Below are 24,977 nucleotides of genomic sequence, written 5' to 3'. Positions count from 1 at the left end.
AAAATAAAAAAGCAGTGATTCTTAATTCTATCTATCTATCTATCTATCTATCTATCTATCTATCTATCTATCTATCTATCTATATATTATATAGTGCCTTTCATATCTATCTATCTATTATATAGTGCCTTTCATATCTATCTATCTATCTATCTATCTATCTATCTATCTATCTATCTATCTATCTATTATATAGTGCCTTTCATATCTATCTATCTATACTAATAAAAGGCAAAGCCTTCACTGACTCATCACTCAATTCTCCATCTTCCCGTGTAGGTAGAAGGCTGAAATTTGGCAGGCTCATTCCTTACAGCTTACTTACAAAAGTTGGGCAGGTTTCATTTCGAAATTCTACGCGTAATGGTCATAACTGGAAGCTATTTTTCTCCATATACTGTAATGGAGTTGAGCTGGATGGCCGTGGGGGCGGAGTTTCATGTGACATCATCACGCCTCCCACGTAATCACGTGAACGGACTATCAACTCAGTACGTAGAAAACCAGGAAGAGCTCCAAAAAAGCGCTGGAGAAGACATGCATTATATAATTGAGAAGGCAGCGAAACAATAAGAAGCGAGCAAGTGACATATACTACCATATTCATGAGTGCTGCTACTTCGGAAACAAAGCACGATGTAAACTTAAAGTTTAAATTAAGTTCATAGACAGGCTGCCGCTGTTGTTTGTAATTTACTGCCTGCCCATATAAGGCCATCTGTCAGCAGCAATCCAATAGAAACACTGCCGCTAAATATTCACGGGTGAAGGACTGTGCTTATGCAGAGGAAGATGAGATGGTCAGGGTGGTGTTTGGCACAAACTCAGCGAAACTGTGAGAGAAACTTTTAAGTGCCGGGTCTTAGCTAACATTAAATACAGCCGTGGACATCACACGAGATGGCACCAGCACAGCTGGGAACCTTCAATGCAAGAACACCAAGCGGCTCGCGTGAACTGACGCAGTGCACAGACAAAAAGCAAAAGTTCCAAAGCTTGCTGAACAAAAAACGAATTACACAATTGAGAAGGCAGCAAAAAAATATGAAGAGTGTGATACATACAAGGATATTCGTAAGTGCAGCTACTGCGGAAACAAAGCACACGGTGGAAAAAGTCAATGTCCCGCTAAAGGAAGACAGTGTAAAAAAAAACCTGTGCATGCAGTGTGTCACGTCTCACATAAAGAGGAAGACGAGCTGTTTATTGATGCAGGAAGAAAGGAATCAATGAATGAAACCTCTTATCTTTACAACGATTGACAAACACGGAATGTAACTTGAACACAACACATCCTACAAATATGAACCTGATTGAAAGAAATAATGATAATCAAATCCTTGATGACAGCAACACTCAGTAAAACTCACAAAACAAATACTGTATATTGACAGTCATGTTACGTTATTTTTAAAATGTACCCTTTTCTTTTTCATAACTTCTTTAACACACTACTTCTCCGCTGCGAATATATATATATATATATATATCCCGATCTACATACTCTCAAATAGACCAGCCACACGCTGTGGTGCAATTGTAAAGGCTTGCTCTGAGGATGCACTGAGTATGTACGCGCGCTTCCCGATTCATTTTACCCTCGCATCTCCTTGGTTTGGGACGTATGAAAAAATATGCGGTTAACGCAGAATCATGTTACGCTATTTTTAAAATGTTTCCTTTTCTTAACACAAGCACAGCTGAGAAGCTTCGATGCATGTACTCCATAACGCGTTAAAAAAAATAACGCATTTAATCACACTTTCAATTCCAAGCAAAGGGGAACTTTTGTCAATGCATAATTTCCTGGTACATCAATTACACTGATGCACACATCACAGCTACAAAAATGTAAGAGTCAGAATAAAGTGCGTTCCTACGACTGATCGGAGGAAAATTTCATTTCAAAAGACTACCCGAGCGAAGCCTTGATAAAAGCATGGTTTTGTGCACACTGAAAAGCAAGCAAAATTAGATGTATTACAGAAAGCAGACTTTGTGGCTCTTACTGGGGATCATTGGACTTCCGTGACCGTTAGTAATTCTAATTACATCTAATTACAAAATGTTCAATGATCACACTGTTTTAGCCTAATGTACAAAATAATTTTGGCTAATGTTACTCAGAGTTTAAAGATTAAGTTGGTCAAATTACCTTTTATGTTTCTGCCTTATTTTTTTAAGAAGAAAAACTGCACTTTATGTTGAAATTTTGGTTATTATTATTTAAAGACAATACCATTCTGAAAATGTACTTAAAGTACTTAAAATACCACTTTATTTTTAATAAAACCAGGGATGATATTTTTGTTTCTGTTTTGAATTCAAATGCAGTTTAAAAGCATTTTTTTTTCAGAAATTAAAAGAGCTTCAGTTTACAATATTCATGTCCATGTCTATTATTTTATTCTGTCGCCCACTAAAACCCTTTTAAATTAAAAAAACATTTGCGATTTGGGGCAAATTTACGTGTGCGATTACATACGATTAATCAAGATTAATTCTTACACAGCCTCTAATTAATTGGATTAATTTTTTTAATCGAATCCCACCCCTAATATATATATGTAGATTTGTATATATATATATATATATATATATATGTGTATATACAGTATATATGTAGATATGTATATGTGTATATATATATATGTGTGTGTGTGTGTCTTTTTGTATATATATAAATATATATTGTGAAGGATGGCCGGCCATTTATCCCTGCCAATACCCCCAAGCTGCCAGGTGGAGCCCTCCTTGCAGCATGGAGGTCCCCAGAAAACCAGCAGGGCATCATGGACAATGGAGTTTTTATGCAAAGCCCTGCTGGATGCCGTGGGGGCCACAGGAGGGAGCTGCAGGGAGGACCGAGGGCTTCTTTGTGCCCTGTGACCCGGAGGTTCGTCATAGGAAGAGCGACGGATTTCCGGGTTGAAGAAAAGAACTTTTATCTGACCCGGAGGTGATTGAGGATCACATGGACTGGGGATTGAGAACACTTCCGGGTCAGGGATTATAAAAGGACTGTGGGAGCTCCCAGACGGGGAGATGAGCTGGGTGGAAGGGTGGCAACGCGTCTGGGAGCTGGAGGATTGTATTATTGATTTATTGGTGATTTATATGAGTATTGTGGTGGAGAGTGTGCTTTGTGCACTGTGGCGACAAAATAAAGTCAACTTGGGGACTTTTACCTGGTGTCTGGCGTCGTGGACAGGGGTTCAAGGGAGCGAGAGCGCCCCCTATCGTTCACAATTTATATATATGCCAGCAACACTCATGACAATGACAAAAAAATTACATTGACAATCATGTTACCTTATTTTTAAAATGTTTCCTTTTCTTTTTCATAACTTCTTTAACACACTACTTCTCCGCTGCGAAGCGCGGGTATTCTGCTAGTCTATTATATAGTGCCTTTCATATCTATCTATCTATTATATAGTCCCTTTCATATCTATCTATCTATCTATTATATAGTGACTTTCATATCTATCTTTCTATCTATCTATCTGTCTATCTATTTCACTGCAGACAGAATGAACCTAAGATACTGTATTTCACATTTTGTCAGCTCATCTTAATCTGATTTTTTAATATACATCCATTCCAAGATTTCAGACCTGCAACACATTCCAAAGAAAGATGGGATGGCAAAGCATTTACAATTTTGTAAAGCTGCTGTTTCTTCTCATAACACTTAAAAGATGTTTGGGCACTGAGGATACCAAGCAATGAAGCGTTCAGGTGTTATTTAGTCAGATTCTTCTTCTTAAGGTGTATGTAACAGTAAGGGGTCGTTGTTATCACATTTTTTTGTTTCAAAATTCTCCATATATTCTCTACTGGGGACAGGTCAGGACAGAGGTCAGGCCAGTCCAGTATGTGTGCCCTCTTCTTCTGCAGCCATACCTTTGTAATGTGTGCAGAATGTGGTTTTGCATTGTCGTGTTGAAAAACGTATGGATGTCTCTGGAAAAGATGTTGTCTTGAAGGCAGCATATGTTGCTCTAAAATCTCAGTATACTGTTTTGCATTAATGCTGCCATCACAGAAGTATGAATTACCTTTACCAAGGGCACTGACACAACCCCATACCATGGCAGGCCCTGCTTTTGGACCTCTTGCTGATAACAGTCTGGATGATCCTTTTCGTCTTTGGTCCAGAACACACAGCGTCCATTTCTTCCAAAAAACGATCTGGAATACTGACTCTTCTGACCACAATACATGTTTCCACTGTGTGATGGCCCATCCGTGATGCCTTTGAGCCCAGCAAAGTTGAAACCACAACCAGACATGGTTAACATAAGGCTACTTTTTTGCACAGTAAAGATTTGAGTAGTATTTGTGAATGCAACTCTATATTGTAGTGTTTGACAAAGGTTTGCCAAAGTAGTCCCTTCCCCATGTGATTATATCAGCTATTAATTACTGATGGTTCTCAATGCAGTGCTGTCTTGAGGGATTGGAGATCACAGTTGTTCAGCTTAGGCTTGCGCCCTTGCCCTTTACATGCTGAAATTCTTCTATATTCCTTGAATTGCTTAATGATGTGCACTGTAGAGAGAGAAATATACAAATCCCTTCTAATCGTTCTTTGAGGAACATTGTTTTTAAACATTTCAGTCTTTTTCTCATGCATTTGTTGACAAACTGGATATCCTGTGCCCATCTTTGCTCCTCACAGACTCAGCCTTTCGTGGATACTGCTTTTGTACCAAATTATGGTTACAATCCCCTGTTAACATCACCTGTTTAAATCTCATCATTATTTAATTATTTCACCTCATTACGGGCCCTAATTTTTACGGCCCGTCAGCCAATCCATCCGTCGTTCTTCTCTGGCCTCCCATAGGGTAATAAACCATGCTCCTTCACAGCCGGGATGCCCGCTCTTCTTCTAGTTGTGGTGTCAACCCAACAAGGAGTTATGGCTTTTATGGAATCCAATCAGGCACAAAAAGAACAAATTCTGGACTTGTGAGAGCTGAGATGTTGATTAGGAGGTAGTAGAGATGACAGATGGGGCAGCCAATGATGACAGAAGGATCATCATTTAAAAACACATTAGCTTTCCCACCTTTAACCCATTATACAAACACTAGCTGTGTGCGCCCGTGCTGTAAAAAGCCAGAGTCTTAGAAACTATTGAAATTGTCTGAAAAAAAATTGAAATGTAGAGATGTCAGGTAATTGAAAGGAACTACTCTGGGCATCTCTCTCCTAGGAGGTTTCGTGTTGCTGACATGCTCGCCTCTCTTGTGTATTAGCAGCTGGGCGAGTTTCTCTTTCTTCGGTGGATTCGTATTGCGGATGTGCTCATCTCGCTTGTGTAAGTTTCACTCTTTTCTCGGTGGTTTTACTTTGGCAATAGAGTCGTTTTTTTCTTCCGATTCGTTAACTTGGGAGCTCCTTGCTGGCTGTCTGAGCTTCATGCTGTAGTAGCTTCACACTCCCAGGCCGGACAAACAGACACACTTCCATGTGTAGACATTTAGTTTTTTGTTTCCTCGGATGTGGATCCCTTACTCCGACTGCACCTCTCACTTCCGGGCCGGACAGACACAAAACACTTCCATGCGTAGACGTTTATATATAAGATTTCTGGGTAATGCCGTGCTTTGGCTAGACTATACCAGATACCATTTTTACGGTTAACCCCTGACATATTGTGTGACCCCGAGGTAGTAAGCAAGAACAACAGTAAGGTATTGTAGCCCTCTGCATCTCCAAATTGTCTTGAGACATGCTGTTCACTAGAGAAATCCACTTTATGAAATGATCAACTTTGGCTTTTAGTACTTGATGAAGAAATTGGCACTGCTGCCCTAACAGCCTCAGGGTCAGCCACATCACACTTAGGGACTCCAGGCAACCTTCAACTAAATTAGTACATTTGAAAATAAATGGATGGATAATTTTATAATGTTCGATGTGCTAGACAGATACATTTACAGTTATACCTTATATGAATTTATTTATAATGAATGCTATTCCTGTCTGACACATTTATTGCTCAGGTGTATGCATAAAGGATGCCATCAGTTTGATCCTTCATACAGTAAATCAGAAAACTGTGTGCAAATGTCATTTATGGACCATTGCTAAGCATTTAATAATAATAATAATAATAAATTCTTTGCATTTATATAGCGCTTTTCTCACTACTCAAAGTGCTCAGCAATTGCAGGTTAAGGGCCTTGCTCAAGGGCCCAACAGAGCAGAGTCTCTTTTGGCATTTACGGGATTCAAAGCGGCAACCTTCCTATTGCCAGTGCAGATCCCTAGCGCCAGAGTCACCACTCCACCATTTAACACAATAATCCCCTCTAAGCACATCAGAGACCTGCGGCTGAGCGCTTCATTGTGCAGCTGGATGACAGGCAGACCCCAGGTTGTTAAGGTGGGTGGCCACACTTCATCATCCCTCACTGTGAACATGGGGGCTCCACAGGGCTCTGTGCTGAGTCCTCAGCTATTATCCTTCTATATGTGTGACTGCATGGCTCAACAGGACTCTTAACATTATTGTCAACTTTGCTGAGGACACTGTCATAGGCCTGATCTCTAACAACAATGAGCAGGCTTACCCGGAGGAAGTGGAGAGACTGTCACACGGGTGTTAGCACAACAGTCTACTCTGGAATGTCTGCGAGACAAAAGGGCTGATTGAGGGCTTTTAGAGAACAACAGTAGAGGCACTACCATCGCCTCATAATTAACAGCACTCAGGTGGAGAGGATGGACAGTTTCAGATACCTTTTTGCCACCGCACACAGAGGACCTCACCTGGTCCAAACACACCAACATCTTGTTAAAGAAGGTACAGCAAAGTCTTTACCACCTCCCAATGACTAAAGAACTTCTACACATCCACTTTTGAAAGCATTCTGACAGGAAGCATTGTGATGTCAGACCAGGGACAAGGAAAATGATCAGAGATACCAGCCATCCAAACAGCGGCCTCTTCTCTGTACTACAGTCAGTAAACACTAATCCTGCCTGAGGACCAGTTGAGAGACACTGAGGAGGAGCTCCTGTCCACAGTCCATCTGCATCTTGAATAAGGAAAAAGTATAGGGTGGTCCAGATCTAATTATGCAATTTTCATTATGCTATAACTTAAGTTTATTACATAGAAAATCACCCGAAAAATCCTGGACCATCGAAGTGTGCGAACTGACGACATGAAGAATTGTCTTCACACCAAACTGGAATCATCCCCGCATAAATCAAAGTCATCCAGACGATCTGGATCTGCATAATTAGATCTGGACCACCCATATAGACCTGCATGATGCCCGATTGTCAACTCTCTTACATTGTTACTTGTTTATTTATTTTTTATTATTTATCACATATTTGAAATTCAGTTAATGCTTATTAATATTTATAAAGTTATGCATTATTGTTATTGTCATTTTAAATCCTTCTTAAAGCCACAGTCAGTGGACTTGAGCAACTTAGCATTTCATTACATATTGTAATGTATGTATAATTTCTATGTGACCAATAAAATTATAAATAAAAAGTAAAATTATATATCGTCTTCTTTCAGCTGCACCCATTAGGTGTTGCCATAGTGGATCATCTTCTTCCATATCTTCCCATCCTCGTCATCTTGCTCTGTTATACCCATCACCTGCATGTCCTCTCTCACCACATCCATAAACCTTCTCTTAGGCCTTCCTCTTTTCCTTTTGCCTGGCAGCGCCATCCTTAACATCCTTTCCCCAATATACCCAGCATCTCTCCTCTACACATGTCCAAACCAACGCAATCTCACCTCTCTGACTTTTGTCTCCCCACCGTCCAACCTGAGCTGACCCTCTAATGTCCTCATTTCTAATCCTATCCATCCTTGTCACACCTAGTGCAAATCTTAGCATCTTTAACTCTGCCACCTCCAGCTCTGTCTCCTGCGTTCTGGTCAGTGCCACCGTCTCCAACCCATATAACATAGCTGGTCTCACTACCATTCTGTAGACCTTCCCTTTCATTCTTTCTGATATCCCTCTGTCACAAATTACTGCTGACACTCTTTTCCACCCATTCCTGCCTGCACTGTCTTCTTCACCTCTCTTCCACAATCCCCATTACTCTATACTGTTGATCCCAAGTATTTAAACTCATCCACCTTCGCCAACTCTACTCCCTGCATTCTCACCATTCCACTGACCTCCCTCTCATTTACACACATGTATTCTGTATTGTTTCTACTGACTTTCATTCCTCTCCTCTCTAGAGCATATCTCCACCTCTCCAGGGTCTCCTCAACCTGCTCCCTACTGTTGCTACAGATCAAAATGTCATCAGCAAACATCATAGTCCACGAGGACTCCTGTCTATTCTCATCTTTCAACCTGTCCATCACCATTGCAAGTAAGAAAGGGCTCAGAGCCGATCCCTGAAGTAATCCCACCTCCAACTTGAATGCATCCGTCACTCCTACTGCAGACCTCACCACGGTCACACTTCCCTCGTACATATCCTGTACAACTCTTACATACTTCTCTGCCACTCCCGATTTCCTCATACAATACCACAACTCCTCTCGAGGCACCCTGTCATATGCTTTCTCCAGGTCCACAAAGATGCAATGCAACTCCCTTGGGTCATCTCTATACTTCTCCATCAACACCCTCAGAGCAAACATCACATCTGTGGTGTTCTTTCTTGGCATGAAACCATACTTCAGCTTGCTAATCATCACCTCACTTCTTAACCTAGCTTCCAGTACTCTTTCCCATAACTTTATGCTGTGGCTCATCAAGTTTATCCTCCTGTAGTTACTACAGTCCTGCACATCCCCCTTATTCTTAAATATCGTCACCAGTACACTTCTTCTACACTCCTCGGGCATCCTCTCACTTTCCAAGATTCCATTAAACAATCTGGTTAAAAGCTCCACTGCCATCTCTCCTAAGCACCTCAATGCTTCCATAGGAATGTCATCTGGACCAACGGTTTTTCCAATCTTCATCCTCTTCGTAGCTGTCCTTACTTCCTCCTTGCTAATCTGTTGCACTTCCTGATTCACTGTCTCCACATCATCCAACCTCTTCTCTCTCTTGTTCTCTTCATTCATCAGCCTCTCAAAGTACTCTTTCCATCTGCTCAAAACACTCTCCTCGCTTGTGAGTACGTTTCCATCTTTATCCTTTATCATCCTAACCTGCTGCACATCTTTCCCAGCTCGGTCCCTCTGTCTAGTCAATCTGTACAGGTCCTTTTCTCCCTCCTTAGTGTCCAACCTCTCAGACAACTCATCATACGCCTTTTATTTAGCCTTTGCCACCTCTCTCTTCACCTTGCACCTTATCTCCTTGTACTCTTGTCTACTTTCTGCATCTCTCTGAATACCCCACTTCTTCGCCATCCTCTTCCTCAGTATAATTTCCTATACTTCCCCATTCCACCACCAGGTTTCCTTTTCCTCCTTCCTCTGTTCAGATGTCATGCCAAGCACCCTTCTTCTTGTAATCCTTACTATTTCTGCTGTGGTTGCCCAGCTGTCTGGTAACTCTTCACTACCACCCAGTGCCTGTCTACCTGCTCCCTGAACTCAACATTGCAGTCTTCCTTTTTCAACTTCCACCATTTGATCCTCAGTCCCCTCCTCTTCCTGATCTCCAACATCATCCTACAGACCACCATCCTATGCTGCCTATCTACGCTTTCCCCTGCCACCACTTTAAAGTCTCCAATCTCCTTCAGACCGAACCTCCTGCCTAGGATATAATCTACCTGTGTGCATCTTCCTCCACTCTTGTATGTCACCCAGTGTTCCTCTCTCTCTCTCAAAATACAGCCACATCCATCCTTTTCACATCATCTGCTATCATCTGACCTTCTTCATTCCTCTCCTTGACACCATACCTAACCAATAACCTCCTCGTCTTATCTGTTCCCTTCACCAACATGTCCACTGAAATCCGCTCCAATAACCACTTTCTGTCCCATGAGTACACTATTCATCACTTCATCCAACTCACTCCGGAATTCTTCTTTCTTCTCCATTGCACACCCAACTTGTGGTGTGATATGCACTAACAACATTCATCATCACACCTCCAATTTCCAGCATCATAATTATCACTCTGTCTGACACTCTTTTCACCTCCAAAACACTCTTGACATACTGTTCCTTCAAAATTACTCCTACTCCATTTCCTCTCCAATCCACACCATGATAGAACAATTTGAATCCACCTCCGATCCACCTGGCCTTACTCTCCTTCCATTTAGTCTCATAAATGCACACTATATATCAACCTTCCTTCTCTCCATCATATCGGCTAACTCTCTCCCCTTACCAGTCATACTGCCAACATTCAAAGTTCCTACCCTCAGTTCCACTCTCTTTACCTTCCTCCTCTCCTCCTGCTTCCGGACATGTCTCACCCCTCTTCTTCTTCTTCTTCAGCCAACAGTCACCCAATTTCTGCCAGCACCCTGTTGGCTAACAATACTGGCGGCAGCCGTTGTTAACCCGGCCTTGACTGATCCAGTATGGAAGTCTGTATTTCTGTCCACATATTGATCTGGCAAAATTGGTTGAGAACAAAATTATGTAACAACGGTCAATGGAAACTGATATCACCAACCTACTGAGGCTGGATTCAACATCAAACTGAAAATCAGAGTCAAAACTAATCCAACTTGCATGAATTTCATCAAAGCAACTCATAATGTTACTCAGTAGTGTTTATGGCCCCCCACATGCCTGTATGCATTCCTGACAATGTCTGGGCATCCTCCTGATGAGATAGCAGATGATGTCCTGGGAGATCTCCTCCTAGACCTGGATTAGAGCTTCAGTGAACTCCTGGACAGTCTGTGGTGCTTCTTGATAGCTTCAGATGCACTGATACATAACGTCCCAGAGGTTTTTAATTGGATTTAGGTGTCAATGGCATCAATGCCTTTGTCCTGGAACTGCATACACACTCTGGCCACATGAGGCTGAGCATTGTCCTGCACTACAAAGAACCCGGGGCTCACAGTACCAGCAACAGTGGCTCTGAGCATTTCATCCTGGTACCTAACAGTAGTCAGGGTAACATTGCCCAGCACATGAACCTTCCAAGGATATACCTCTCCAGACTTTCACTGACCCACTGTCTAACCGGTCATGCTGGATGATGCTTCAGACTGCATAACGTTCACCATGGTGTCTGCAGACTCTTTCACATCTGTCACATGTACTCAATATGAACCTGCTCTCATCTATGAATTGTGATATTCTCTGGCAAATGCCAATCATGCTGCATTGTAATGGGTTGTGGGCACAGGTCCCATTAGAGGACATTGGACCCTTATGCCACCCTCATGGAATCTGTTTCTAAACGTTTGGTCTGAAACACACCAGTAGTAAGTTGGAGGTCATTTTGCAGGACTCTGGCAGTGCACCTCCTGTTTCTCCTCACACAAAGGAGCAGATACTGGACATGCTGCTGGAGTTGATGCCCATCTACAGCTGTCCAGCTCTTCTTGTGTAATGGCTTGTCTCGTGGTATCTCCTCCATGCACTTGAGACTTGGTGATAAACTATGATGGTTCAGTGTTTCCTTAATTTTTGAGCAGTTATATATATATATATACTGTATATATAAATTAATGTATTTAAAATAGCCATAAACCAAGACTGCTAGATTTTGTAATATGTATGCATGTATCTATCTATATAGACAAAGTCAAAGAATGTGGGGTATAAATTATGTTTTATGTTCTACAGAAATGTTATGCCTAATGGTAAAATGTGAAAAGGAACGCCTAAATGCTTTATAGACAGGTGACTGTTAATATGACTGTAATTGTAATATAAATGCAAATAAAGGTTTATATATATATATATATATATATATATATATATATATATATATATATAACACTTTTCCTATCTATCTATCTGGGTAACGAATATGATGCTCCAGAAATGGCAAAGACATGAACTGCACACATGCGCACAAATGCCACTTTGCAACGAGTCCGCCTGCTTTCCGCAGAGAAGTTCAGGTAGCGCCGACTCGCGTGCCGGCGGGTGGCTCTACGCATGCGCACAGCTTTGTGGGCTGGGGTTTGGTTTGTGTGTTTACAGTGCCCTGGCTGAGAGTTACTAGCACGGTGTCCAGTGGAATTTTTTTCTCGGTCTCCTAGAGGAGGTGGCCCCGGTGGTGGTGGCGGTGGAGGAGGAGGAACGAGGGACAGAGGCAACACACAAACAAACAGGTAAGCGTGCAGGGACTCATTGGTTACGTTTATCTTGCTGGTGTGTCAGGACGGCGAGGCGCCCCATCAGTGGAGCCCTGTAAACACCTCGAGGCCTGTGCGCCATGGCTAGGCCTCGTCCGTGTTTGCTGTGCGTTGCTGTCATGACAGGTTCACGCTGAGGATGCGGCAGTGATGCTGCCTATGCTTCGTCGCTGTTGTAAGTGTGGCACCCCGTCGTTCGTCCTCAAGACTGCAGGCACATCGACGCCGCGAGCGTTGCTGGTGCGTGAGTGCGGCGCCGGGAGGTGTCTCCGTCTCTCACTCTCGCACTCTTTCTCAGTAGGCTTGCGTTCCCAAGTGCGCAGTTCTTAGGATAGACGCGTGCACGACGCCTCAATTGCACTTCAGAGTTCCTGGCTCTGGGACCACTTTTGACGCGGAAGCATGTTTGTTTATTTGTTTTTACTTGTCAGGCACTCTAAGGGTTTGCTTGACGGGAAGAAAGGCGCTGCTAGCAAAGCTTGGTTTTATTTGTGGTCATATTGTGTGTCTGAAGCAAGTAGCAAGTTACCATTGTGAGTTTGAACCTCGGTGTATCGGCCCCCTGCGACTTTATAGCCGAACACTTTATATGACAGCATGGCAGTTTTTATTTAACATTTTTTCAGAAGAGTCGGCAAAACAGTAATGTACAATATACACGGCATATAAACGGAAATGCGCAAAAGTTACCTCCTTTTTATTACCAGTATTCTACAGGAAGTTTGCACAAATAAACCTCACGTAGTTAGAGTTTATGCAAAAGACAACCATTGTTGTTCAGCAGATGATGTTTTTTTTTTTTGTTTTGGGTGATTCTGATTGGTCCAAAATGACGTAAGCCTCCCGGTGTAACTCCCAAACAGCCCAGCATCCTTTGATCCGGAGTCAAGCCTGATGTTGAATAGGCATCTTATTGTTTTCGTTTTGCGCACCTGGTAGAAGAAGCTCACGGCAACTGCAAGAAGAGACCGCCTTATTGGTATTAAAAAACAGTAAGCACAATTATTTGGTGTTTGTCAAACCTGCTTAGTGACACTGGAGTCAGTGCTGGCAGTATATGGCTTGTCAGAGTGACCAAAGTTTTTATCATATGTAGGTTTGCATGATTATGACAAAATTAATAACGGACAGTAATTGTGTTTGATTTTATTATTGTGGTTAATTTCAATTAACAGCACTGTAGTGAAATATTTACCAACTGCATTCAGTACCTGCAGTACAGTAGAACCTTCATTTTGCATGAAACCGCTTAAAATGTGTTATTGTGAAATTAAGTTGTGGGTAAGTTGAAACATTAAAATTTTAGTGTTTTGGTTTTTATTCTTACAGTAAAGATATAACACTTGTTTGTGTTTTTATAATGCAATAAATCATATCCAGAAAAGTACGAATTAGCATAAGTTGCTCTAATTTGGGGTGTTCATAAGAAATTGAGTCATTTATTTAATGAGATAGAAGTACAAAATAAACAAGAATAGTTGCATCATATTTTGAAATATTAAAATGTATGCTTTAATTTAAAAATGTAAAGTATTCTCAATTGTAATATAAATGTGTCATTTTTCACCCTCTTAAGTTTTCCATAGATGGCTAGATCCCTAGTAATCATTGACCATGAAATAGCCTTAAACGATACCCCATATGCTTATGTTTGAAATTTATCATTTTTAACTTTTCGGCAAAGAATTAAATAGCAACAGTATTATATTTGTGGTCAGCAACCATGAAATGGCGTAAAACGACTCTCCACTTGCCTACATTACTGATTTCCATTTTTTCAAACTTTTGTGAAAGGCGTAACTTTGACCCCTCGTATCCCATTAAGGGATGAATCCTCTGCAGTCCGTTGATGTTGTATGCACAGCTTCAAGTTCTTCTCTTCATTTCTGCTGAAAACACCCATTGGTTTACTCTTTATCATAAAGGTATAATTTCCTAAACAAGATATGGTCCAAAAATGGCCTGAAATGTCTAGAGAGCCAAAGATAGAGGAGAATTTAGACATCAAGACAAGTGAAACAGCTCAGATGTATGTCTCGTACTGGTGAGTTGGGAGGTGCAGGTTCTTCATACTCACTTAAGTTATTTCACAATATACATAAGTAATTCTTATGAACACTGCAAGTGTGAAATAAGAATCACATTAACATTCCTTTATTTTCCCTCAAATGACAAACGTTCCTTCTAAAACCCCAGCCCTCAGTACCACTCACAAATGTAAAATACAGAAAATGTTGAACGTAGGATTATGTTAAATTGGGGTTCTGAGGTATTAACTACAGCAAGTATTGCTTGTGTATGTAAAACTTAAAGTATATAACAAAATCTTAAATAGCAGAAGTGACTATAAACACCACCTGACCTTTTTAATATACAGGTATATAACCACATTAAAGATATTAATATACAGCCTAAATATAGTAAGGTCACAAAGTATTTAGATTTTAACACACTGTTTGGTATTTGGTGTAGATTCGGTCCTTGAACAGTTATGTACCTATTCTGGAGGAAATATAATTAAAGGTGTACTTGTTTAAAAATTAAAACAGCATTGCAGGTATTTGCTTTTCGGTGTAAAGTCCTCGTCAGCCTAATGAAACATTATGATCAAACGTGCTTCTGTAGTTCTTAGATGTTGGTTCTGTTGCATAAAACGAGTTGTTTCAGATCCATTTGAATTTGGAATAAAGTAAATTCAACATAGCTTTGGAAAAATAATTGTGAGAGGTGATAACATATATGTACACCTCAGCATTGAGCTTTTTTAAAACCTTCGCTGTGCACAGTTTGAATTGGAACCTTACCTTTTGATAAGTTAAATGTGATGGCTTGTTTTATCTGAATTTGCTTTCGATACCCTGCTGGATTACGGATCTGCACTAAGCATAAACTGGTAATTGGTGGTTATCTGTGTTGCTGACTGAACATTACTGGCAGTTGGTGTAGCTTATCTTTCATGACCTCCTCATAGTGGACTATAAGGATGAATTCTAGAAAGGTGCATAAAAGTTTGTGTGCAGTAATGCAAAAGTTTCCGCAGTATGCTTATTTGATCAACATCATTGCTATTGAAAACAAAATTCCAAGTTAGTCAGTTCTAAGTTTACCGTTAAAACATGTAAAAAGTGTTGGGTCAATTTTCCTAATTTTTCTAGTGGCTGCTGCAAACATGAGAAAGGATTGTACAGCTATTAAAAATTTTTAGGGGTCAGCAGAGCCACCTCTGTTTATTCATGTGAAGTCAGTGCCTCCGACTCACGTATGATTAGTGAATTTGTCTGTGCTTGATTACAGCACTTATTTGTTGTTTTGAGCTGTCTGTAACTGGAAAATCGTAAATCCTGATGCATGGGAGTACCAAATGGAATACAGTAATCGCCACCTTTGAAGCAAGTAAACAATTGCGCAGCATATTTTCCTGTGTTAATCAATATTGATAAAAATCATTATATTCTTTTCCTGGTGCTTAGTTTTAAATTTCAATAGTATTTTCAGTTAAAGGTTTAATAATATGGTGTAATATATAGTACCAAATCCTTTATTATCAAACTAGACATTAACGAGTATTAAGTAAATAAATAAAAAGCTAGAATTTGAACACATTTTTGCAATTGTTATAACATCCAACAGTGTTCTGGTTGTAAACATTTCAACACATTCAGGCAAGATTTAACTGTCTTCAAGGCAACACCTTTAACACTGTCTTCTTATCAGTCAGCTATGACATGACGTGACATAAGGGTCATTCCATGTCAAATCAACCAATGGCACACACACTATGGACTCAAAAAAATTCTGGGAAAATTACCAGATGTACCCATATTAGTCAGGAGACACCCTGTATCTTTTTTTAATGTAAGATTAACACTTTTCAAGATCTAGCTAGTTTACTGAGGATGGGGTGTGTCGATTTTATCCAGCCTCATTTTTTTCATCAAATTTCACAAGTCTCAAGAATTAAAACACCAAGCAGGCTCAGACTTTCCACATTGGTACATTAATTAGTATAGTATGTGAGAAAATTGCATTTGTTCCAGAAATCCCTGCATGGTCAAAACTGCCCCATGAAATTGACCAAAATTTAATTTGAGTTTTTGGCATAGCTATGTTTATGCCTCAAAAACACATATTTGTAACCAATACAGAATATTCATATGGCTATATACTCTTTCTGAAAATGCAATAAGCAGACCTCTCATATCGATAAAATCATTTTGAATTTCATTTTCAGAGCACCCTAACGGCTTGTGGGAATGTGCAGATAATTTTCTAAATATTTTTCATTTATTCTACATTATCCCTTCTTTCTTAAAACATAAACCTTACATTTCTTATGCACATTTTTAATGTTTATTTTCTATCCTAAACATAGGCTGAATGCCCTGTGTGTCAGTAATGGTAATTGAGTTTTCAATCAGTAGGTTATCAAAAATGTCAAACTTTTTTTCAGATCAAATGATGTTGTCCTATCTCATGTTGCTGAACAGAGAATGTTATTCTCCATGGCCAAAAGAGTACCAGGTACTCGAATACCGCAGCTACATCCCTACAGAAGATGGCAAACTCAAAGTTAGCAGGGTTTCTGGTGCAGACAGTCAATTGACTGTCCGAATATTCACCACTGAAGCTGCAGCTGAGATCCTGCCCTCTCACACTCCTGATGGATGAGATGCGTCCCTCACATTAGACCATTGTCCTATTAGAGGTTATTTTGGATGCATGTATGATGAAAATGTTGGATTGGTGTGATTTGTGGCAAGAGTGAGGTGGAATCTGACATCCTGACCTGTTTCATGCATCCAAACTATATCTTTCCAGTGGCCACCTAGAGAAGGTATTTGTGGGGTTCCATTACAGTGTGTCATTGCACTGCTTAGTGCACCTACAAGTCAGTGGGAGGCAATGCCTTCTTAATCTCAAAGACAAAGATGTCCTGCACTCTGCACTTTGATTGACACAGAAATGAAATGGGTTACATTCCTGCTGCTGCACTGCCATGATGTTAACATTTCATTATAAGTAGTGTTGAATTTAATGATAAATCAAGCTGCTGTTGTTCATGTGGTGTGCTTAATGTGCCTTTGGTGATTTATTTTTTTCCATTAATCCTATACCTGAGTTAGTAAAGAACTTGATGATGATTATTACTGACAAATGATGAATTTACCCCATGTTTAGAATAGAATATTAAAAATGAAAAATGTACATAAGAAAAGTAAGACATGTTTTTTGACAAAGAAATGACAATGTAGGTTGGGAGCGTGCTCTGATTTTACAGCACGTTGCCACACCCACCACACGACAAAGTACCCAGATTGAGACCCGAATGCAGCCATGCATGTAGTGTATAGGAAAAATAATTTTAAAAATATTCTGGAGATTCCCACAGTCCATTAAGCTGGTCTGAAAATTAGACCCAAAAAGATTTTTCTCACATTTGAGAGGTCTGCTGGTGAAACCCTGATTCAGTTTCTTGTTTATTTATGACCTTTTGAAATGCCCTGTATAGGTATCTCACATGGAAAAATTTCAGCAGGCTTTATCAGTTAGAAGTATGCTTTCTGAAAGCCTAAACATGGCAAAGCCATAGATGCAAAATATTCTTTTCCATTTTTGAAGGTGTGCTCTTAACAAGTGGTGTCCTCTGGACCAAACATTTTGATTTTGATACATACTATACCTATAAAGGTACCAGTATGCAAAAATTAAGCTTGCTAGGTGGTTTCTTTCTTCAGATATGGTCTTGTGAAATTGATGAAAAAATAAAGCAGTGTCAAATTTGACACCCCTCTCTCCTAACAAAATTGGCTCTATCTTGGAAAGTATTAATCTTATATCAAAGTGATTTTGCAGGGTGTCTCTTGAATAACATGGATACACCTGGTATTTTTTTTAAATTAAAAGCCCCCCTGAACAGATGAGGTTTTTTTTTTGTCTGAAGTATGTGACATTCCATACAATCAAGTCAAACTTAATAAAACAAAAAAAAAATTCAAATTTAATTCAACCTCCACACATGAAAAAGTGGGAAGGCCATCAGCCAGAGTAAAACTTTTTTGAGAGTAGTATAGAGAGAAAGGAGTCTTTCACCCCTATACAAGTGCTTATTCTAAAATAATATAGATTAGATCCTGCCAGGTTTTAAAGAAGTTTTGAACAGATCCTCTAAGAGAGAATTTGACTTTTACTATTGTTAAACAATTGTATTTAACTTGTCTCCTCTGTCTGTTTGTTTGTCTGGGTCAAATCAACTGATTTTAAACCCACTTTTGGCGAAGCAAATTTCTTCACATTTTTCATATGTGTTCAGTATTGATGACAATACAATAATCTGTCATAACCAATGAAATTATATAACAAATTTTGCCGTAATCAATGGCTGTGCAATTCCAATTAGCGCACACACAACAATGACATTTAGAGAATATAATGAGATATAGGAGCATACAAGTGAGAGACGCATCGGATTTCACCAACTTGACTCCGAGTGGGTAAATATGTGTGCTGACTGTACTTATTTACTCTTGTGACATTAGTTAACATAGAAAAAGAGTAAGGGCCGATGGTCAGGGTGGACAGAAAAAAAAAGCTCCAGACGGCTAGAGAAAAAAAAAAAAATCTGCAGTTGTTCCAGGCCACGGGACTGCCCAGTCCCCTCTGGGCACTCTACCTAACATAAATGATATAGTCCTCTTTGTAGTTAGGGTTCTCACTAGCTAAGTTTCCATCCAGTTTTTTGTGATGTTTTGTTATCGACAAACAGAATATACGTTAAAAAAATGTGCGAAATTTGCTGTCTCCAGCCTGTTTCCATCCAACTGGCTTTTTATCGATAAAATGGTGTGCGTGATGACGCCATCCCCTCCAAAACGAACTGTCGCATAAGTTTTGTTGTATTGTGAAAAAAATCTGCCCTTGAGCCATTTCCATACATAATTTTGTGTATGTCGTAAATTATCTACCTTTTGTTTTCCACGTTACACCCCCTCCACTAAACAAAGAAACAAAGAAATTGAGAGATTATTCAGACAGTTTTTTGAAATTTGCCAGCTTACTGTTATTTCAGTTTCACAAATAATTGGAATTGTACATAATATCCGAAGACGACAGCAGAATGAAGCAGTCGCTTGTCTGATAGCCCTAGAGCTCGAAGAAAGTACCCCAGTGCGACGAAACCCAAGGGTATGGAAGAGACGACGGAATAAGACCTTCTGGGAGGAGGTGGTGTGGAGACACCTCACAGAAAATCTCTGGCTGCAATATTTTAGAATGACACGGCCGATGTTTGAGATGTTGTGTGGATTCATCAGTCCTGATGTTGCGCCCATCACAGGTTGTCACCGACCACCGGTTCCAACCCCATAGCAGATTGCCATCGCCCTTTACAAGCTGGCAACCTGCGCCGAGTATAGAGTAGTTGGAGAAACTTTCGGGGTGAGTAAAACTACCGTCCATCGATGTGTATATGCTGTGTGCACCGCTATTAAAGAAAAATTAATGCGGCGTTATATCAGAGTTCCGACTGTACCGGAGGCCAATGAAATTGCATACCGCAATTCCTTGGTGCATCTTGTGCCACAGATTTACGATGCGCTGGATGGCACTCATGTGCCTATTCTTCCCCCGACGGAAGGCTACCGCGATTACATTAATCACAAAGGGTGGCCATTTATTGTTCTCCAGGCCCATGTTGATGACAGGTGCATGAAACGAGACATTTGCGTTGGCACTCCTGGAAGTGCCCATGATGCAGCTGTGTTTGCAGCATCGGATCTGTACAGGTGAGCCTACCTTTCAACATCCCATCTCAGTGCGATAACAACTGAATTAGTACTGTAACCTGCTTCCCTTAAGGTTTTTAATTAAAACTGAAATTTGAATTAATACAAAATAACGACGTTTAATCAAAAAAAAACTAAAGTTACTATTAATGAGAGAATTTCTCATATATGCTAAAACATCTGCCATTTAATAATAAGAAAAAAATGTTTAGATAATGAAACACGGTTTATTAAATATTTTGACTGGCACAGTAAATTACCTTTGCGGTTTTTGTATTATTTAGACATCCTGAGAGACACCCCCAGGCTACAGTTGATGTGGAGGGAGTTCAGGTACCCCTTTTAGTAGCAGGAGACCCAGCCTATCCACTAATGCATTGGCTCATCATGAGAAATAACGAGTCTCTTCATCAGACCATGTGAACTGCTCCGCTATTCTCGTTTTGATTGCACGTGATGAAAATGTGACACATTTATTTGCGTTAAAGCCCTTTTTTCCGACAAAAAGTGTTTCCAATGTAGTTTTTGTGACATCTGAAGTAATTTATGCGCTAAAGTTAAACGGAAAAATATTATGTTGACATGTACATTTTATCGATAATTAGCATTTCCATTAGCTAAAATTTGAAGTGCTAAATATTTTTTTGCAAAAACTCCTTGGATGGAAACCTGGTTACTGAGTCACTTGATGTTGATGGTCATACAGACTTCTGGATTTTAATCTATCCATCATTGGAACATCACGGTGCTTTGAGTTGCGCCACCACCACCAAAATGATACCGGAAAAGGAAACAGAAGAGAGAGTAGGGGTTAGTACAGATTTTAGAGCCACCATGAATAGTTATTATAATGAGTTGGAGATATAGAGTATTTTGATTACAGTGAAATTTATGAGAAAGCCATGTTAAAGTAATGTGTTTTCAGCAGTTTTTTTAAAGTGCTCCACCTTATCAGCCTGGCGAATTCCTATTGGCAGGCTATTCCAGATTTTAGGCGCATAACAGCAGAAGGCTGCCTCACCACTTAAGTTTTGTTCTTGGAATTCTAAGGAGATACTCACTTGAGGAACTGAGGTTACGATTTGGAGTATAAGGTGTCAGACATTCCACTATATAAGATGGGGCGAGATTATTTAAGGCTTTATAAACCATAAGCAGAATTTTAAAGTTCAACAACATTGTAATTCCCTACCATGCTAAACAAGTTTCAGAAATTGTTTAAATCAATTATTTTATATGAAAAAAATGTGAAAAAGATCAGAAATGGATCCAACAAGGATAGAGGGACTGATGTTTCTGAAAGAAATTTGACATTTACATGTAAAGAGGAGGGAGAGTTAATGAAAACAGTTAAAAGTAGAGCTTTATGGTCAGAGAATTTCAAATCACTGCTTTATGTGTTGCCGTCAGACAAGCCAGATGTGCAGATCAGGTCTAAAATATGATCACCAGCATGGGTAGGAAAATCAGCATGTTGCAATGAAAACAGTCCAGCAGGATTTATTTCTCAGTTTACAAGTAGGAATGCAAGTATGGATGTGGAATTGCCAAGAAGAATGACTCTCTGGGAAAGGGAAATTAACTGGGTTAATAGTTTGTCAGATCAGATAAGAAAAACCCATTGTATTCAGGTGGAGACAGAAAACAACAAGTAAGATAAAACCAGATTTCGTTATTAGTTTAAGAGCCAGGCACTCAAAAGACAATGGACAATCAGTTGGTATTCTTTTGATGCCTAACTTAGATCTAACAATTACTGCGATGCCTCCACCTTGTCTTGTGCTGTAACTCCCTTATATACCATGGAATTTAATCTTATCCTGTGGCCTGTTGCTAGGTACCCAAAATAATTGCAGTACAACATACAGTATTATACCTTTACCTATTTGACTGGGTTTGTGTATGTGTGTTTGCACAATTATAATTTAACTACTATGCACACACAACCCACACCAGCTGACCAAAATATTTGGGGAAAAAAAAGGAGTCCTGCTATCTAATGGAACCTGACTTAATTTTCCAAAATTTGTGACATGGGGTCTTGAGGACACTGGATTAAAAATAATTCAAATCCTTGGGTTTTTTTAATTTTATTTTAATGCTTTTTTTGTTTGTTGCATAAAACTTGGAACAGTATTTTTAAACTAATTATCACTGTTTTGGATGATCTCTGCCAAAACGTCAAGCAATGAGAATGAAAACAGGACTTCCTGGAGCTGTACCTGGATTAGTAGAAAGTGTGCAATGCCAAAGACTGCTTAATAAAAGTATCCCTAACATTGAAAAGGCTCTTAAAAATTGCTATTTAAGTTAATTTAAAGTAAAAAAGCAAAGTTGGTGGTATGTAGTATGTAATTATAGTAATATAGTAATTGTCAGTGGTTGTTGATAAGCATAGAAACCAAATGGCGATCAAACTAAGGGGACATTTACAATAAACACAAAAAAAGCAGGTTTCTTTGTGTGGATTTCCTTTATCAGGATATTTGACCATTTGGTAACTTTTTCTGACAAAGCATTTGACTGAATCTGTGTAGTATTTATTCCCCTGCTCGCTTCAGTCACCAAACCCAACCCACCGGCAAGTGATATCAAGTATAAATCTAAAGATTCTAAATGTGCAGAGAGTTGGAATATCAGACATTTAATTTGTTCTGTGTGGTGCTCTATTGCTGCTTGCCACTACAGTCAGGTCCAAGAAACTCGTAGCGATTAAAAATTGGGATGACGTTTACGATGGTCTGCTTTAATGATAAAGTAAACTACGAGGTTAAAGTGGACATTTCGAGATTAAAGCCGAAATTTCCACTTTAATCACAAAATACACTTTTTCACCATGTCCCTTATTTTTTTCTCAGTGGGCTCAAATACGGCGCTATACATTATGTTGCTGTTGTAAAGTTGCAAAAGCAAAAAAAAAAAGGTGGCACAAAAGATGGTATGTGAGACTTTTAAAATGTATCGTGTCATTACGATCGGGAATATGTGACGCTTGAATATAAAAGCACCACGAATGCATCTGTATGTCGGCATTTTGCTTCACCACTTTGAACCATTCATCAAACAGCAAAGTATGCACATCGATCCCCGAAGGATCTCCATAGAGGCTTGCTGTCACATGTAGATAGTAAATAGAGACTCTGACGCCACATTCCGACTTTTAACACACTGCGCCCCCCGACTTTTCGCTGGTACTGCAACTCACGCACGCGGCGCGTTAATTTCTGAGGACCTGCTCAGAGGACGTGTGAAATGAACGCTGGGAACGCGAGCAGCCATGATGCGGGCGCGTACGCGTTCTGAGCGTGAAGTATAAATTGGCCCTTACACAGCAGCTAGCCAGCAAGTTCATGATTAAATTTAAATCCAAGAAATTTACAGCAATTGGGTTTAATAAAAGTAGTTTTTGTGTGCATCACTTGACAAATGAGTTCAATGGTTGATGTTAAGGCCAGGTTATACTTCATGCGACACATGCTCCTGTGTATGCTGCTACTGTTTATACTTGCATGCATATTTTATGTAAATCTGTAAAATTCCACCAGGTGGCAATGTGAGATATCAATATGGTGAGAAAACATTTGGATTCGCTGTGTTGTGAATTCCTTGAAACATCTATTAAATTCTGAGGACACTTTGCCACAATATCTCTGAAAAGGATGGATGTTTAATGATTACATCCATCAATCCAGGGATGTGCCCATTCCAGCAAGCATTGAGCATGAGGCAGGAGCAGTCACTGGAAAGGGCATCAGCTCATCGCAAGGTGAATACAAGCACACACATACACTAGCGTCATTTTAGCATCACTAAATCCCCAAACCTTCATGTCTTTGGAAGGACACTGGAGCACAATGTGGAAACCCACCAGGAGAACATGCAAACTCCCGGCAGGAAAGAAGTGGAGATTGATTCCCTGCAAGGCAACAACGCTAATGCTCTTCCACAGTGCCACTTTCATGTGTATACACATACTTTGTAATATACATACTTTGTGAAAGTGACATCAAGTCTAAATCTAAAGACTCTAAATGTGCCGACAGCTGGAATGTCATAAGTTTAATGTGTTCTGTGTGGCAATTCCTGCTTGCTGCTGCTGTCAGTTCAGGAGGAAGCCACAGAAGCACGTAGCGATTGACAACTGGGTCAGTTTTAAGATGACGTTTACAACGGTCTACTTTAATGATAAAATAGACTATGAGATTATAATGGACATTTCGAGATTAATGCTGAAATTTCTACCTCAATCACAAAATAGACTTTTCACTGAGTCCCTAACTTTTTTTTCTCTGTGGCTCAAATACGCTGCCATACATCCTGATGCTGTTGTGAAGGTTGAAAAAATAAAAAGATGGCACAGAAGATGGTAAGTGAGACCTTTAAAATGTATCGTGTCATTATGCCACATTGATCTCAGAGGATGTGTCAAATGAACGTCTGGCAGCCATGAGGCGTGTGCATACACATTCTGAGCGTGAAGTATAAACTGGCTGTTAGAAATTGACTTTTTGACACTTGCCATGATTAGTATGAAAGGTCACTGTTTCCTGCTGAAGCCATATAGGGCTTAACTGATCTAATACATGATTTTAATTTAAACTTCTTACTGCTTCAGATATAATACAACTATATTATACGGACAGCACCTTACATACAGTTCGTAGAAAGACTAATTAAACATGGGCATTCCACAAAAGATATAAACATCTGTATTCTCTCTAAACAGATATGCAGTATAAACTTCAATATATAATGCTACTACCATATTAGAGTGGCATATGTTAGGGTTTAACACAATATTTATATACTAGACATTAAGCCCGTTACAATAACGGGCGGTAGAACAGTAGTGCATAAATATTAGTAGGAACAGTCTATATTAAATGGCAAGGACCTTGACGTCATTCTGTTTGTTGTCTTAATTTTTTATTTTTTTGTCAAAAA

The 24,977-nt window shown here is 39.7% G+C and overlaps 1 protein-coding gene across 3 annotated transcripts in view; it reads left to right on the top strand.

The window, feature by feature from the left end:
- Positions 1-12,058: 12,058 nt before the first annotated feature.
- LOC120535158 (rab GTPase-activating protein 1) overlaps positions 12,059-24,977 on the top strand; it is a 243,125-nt gene continuing 230,206 nt past the window's right edge. For 2 of the 3 annotated variants that reach the window (XM_039762787.1, XM_039762786.1), the window contains exon 1: positions 12,059-12,228. The gene's annotated coding sequence lies outside the window, so the exon portion shown is untranslated. The remainder of the gene's footprint in view (positions 12,229-24,977) is intronic. The other variant, XM_039762788.1, reaches the window with a different exon arrangement.

This window comes from Polypterus senegalus, chromosome 9 (assembly GCF_016835505.1).
Source record: "Polypterus senegalus isolate Bchr_013 chromosome 9, ASM1683550v1, whole genome shotgun sequence".
NCBI classification, from domain to species: Eukaryota; Metazoa; Chordata; class Cladistia; order Polypteriformes; family Polypteridae; genus Polypterus; species Polypterus senegalus.
The sequence above is the reverse complement of the archived record's forward strand: the minus strand, read 5'-3'. Positions and strand labels throughout refer to the sequence as shown.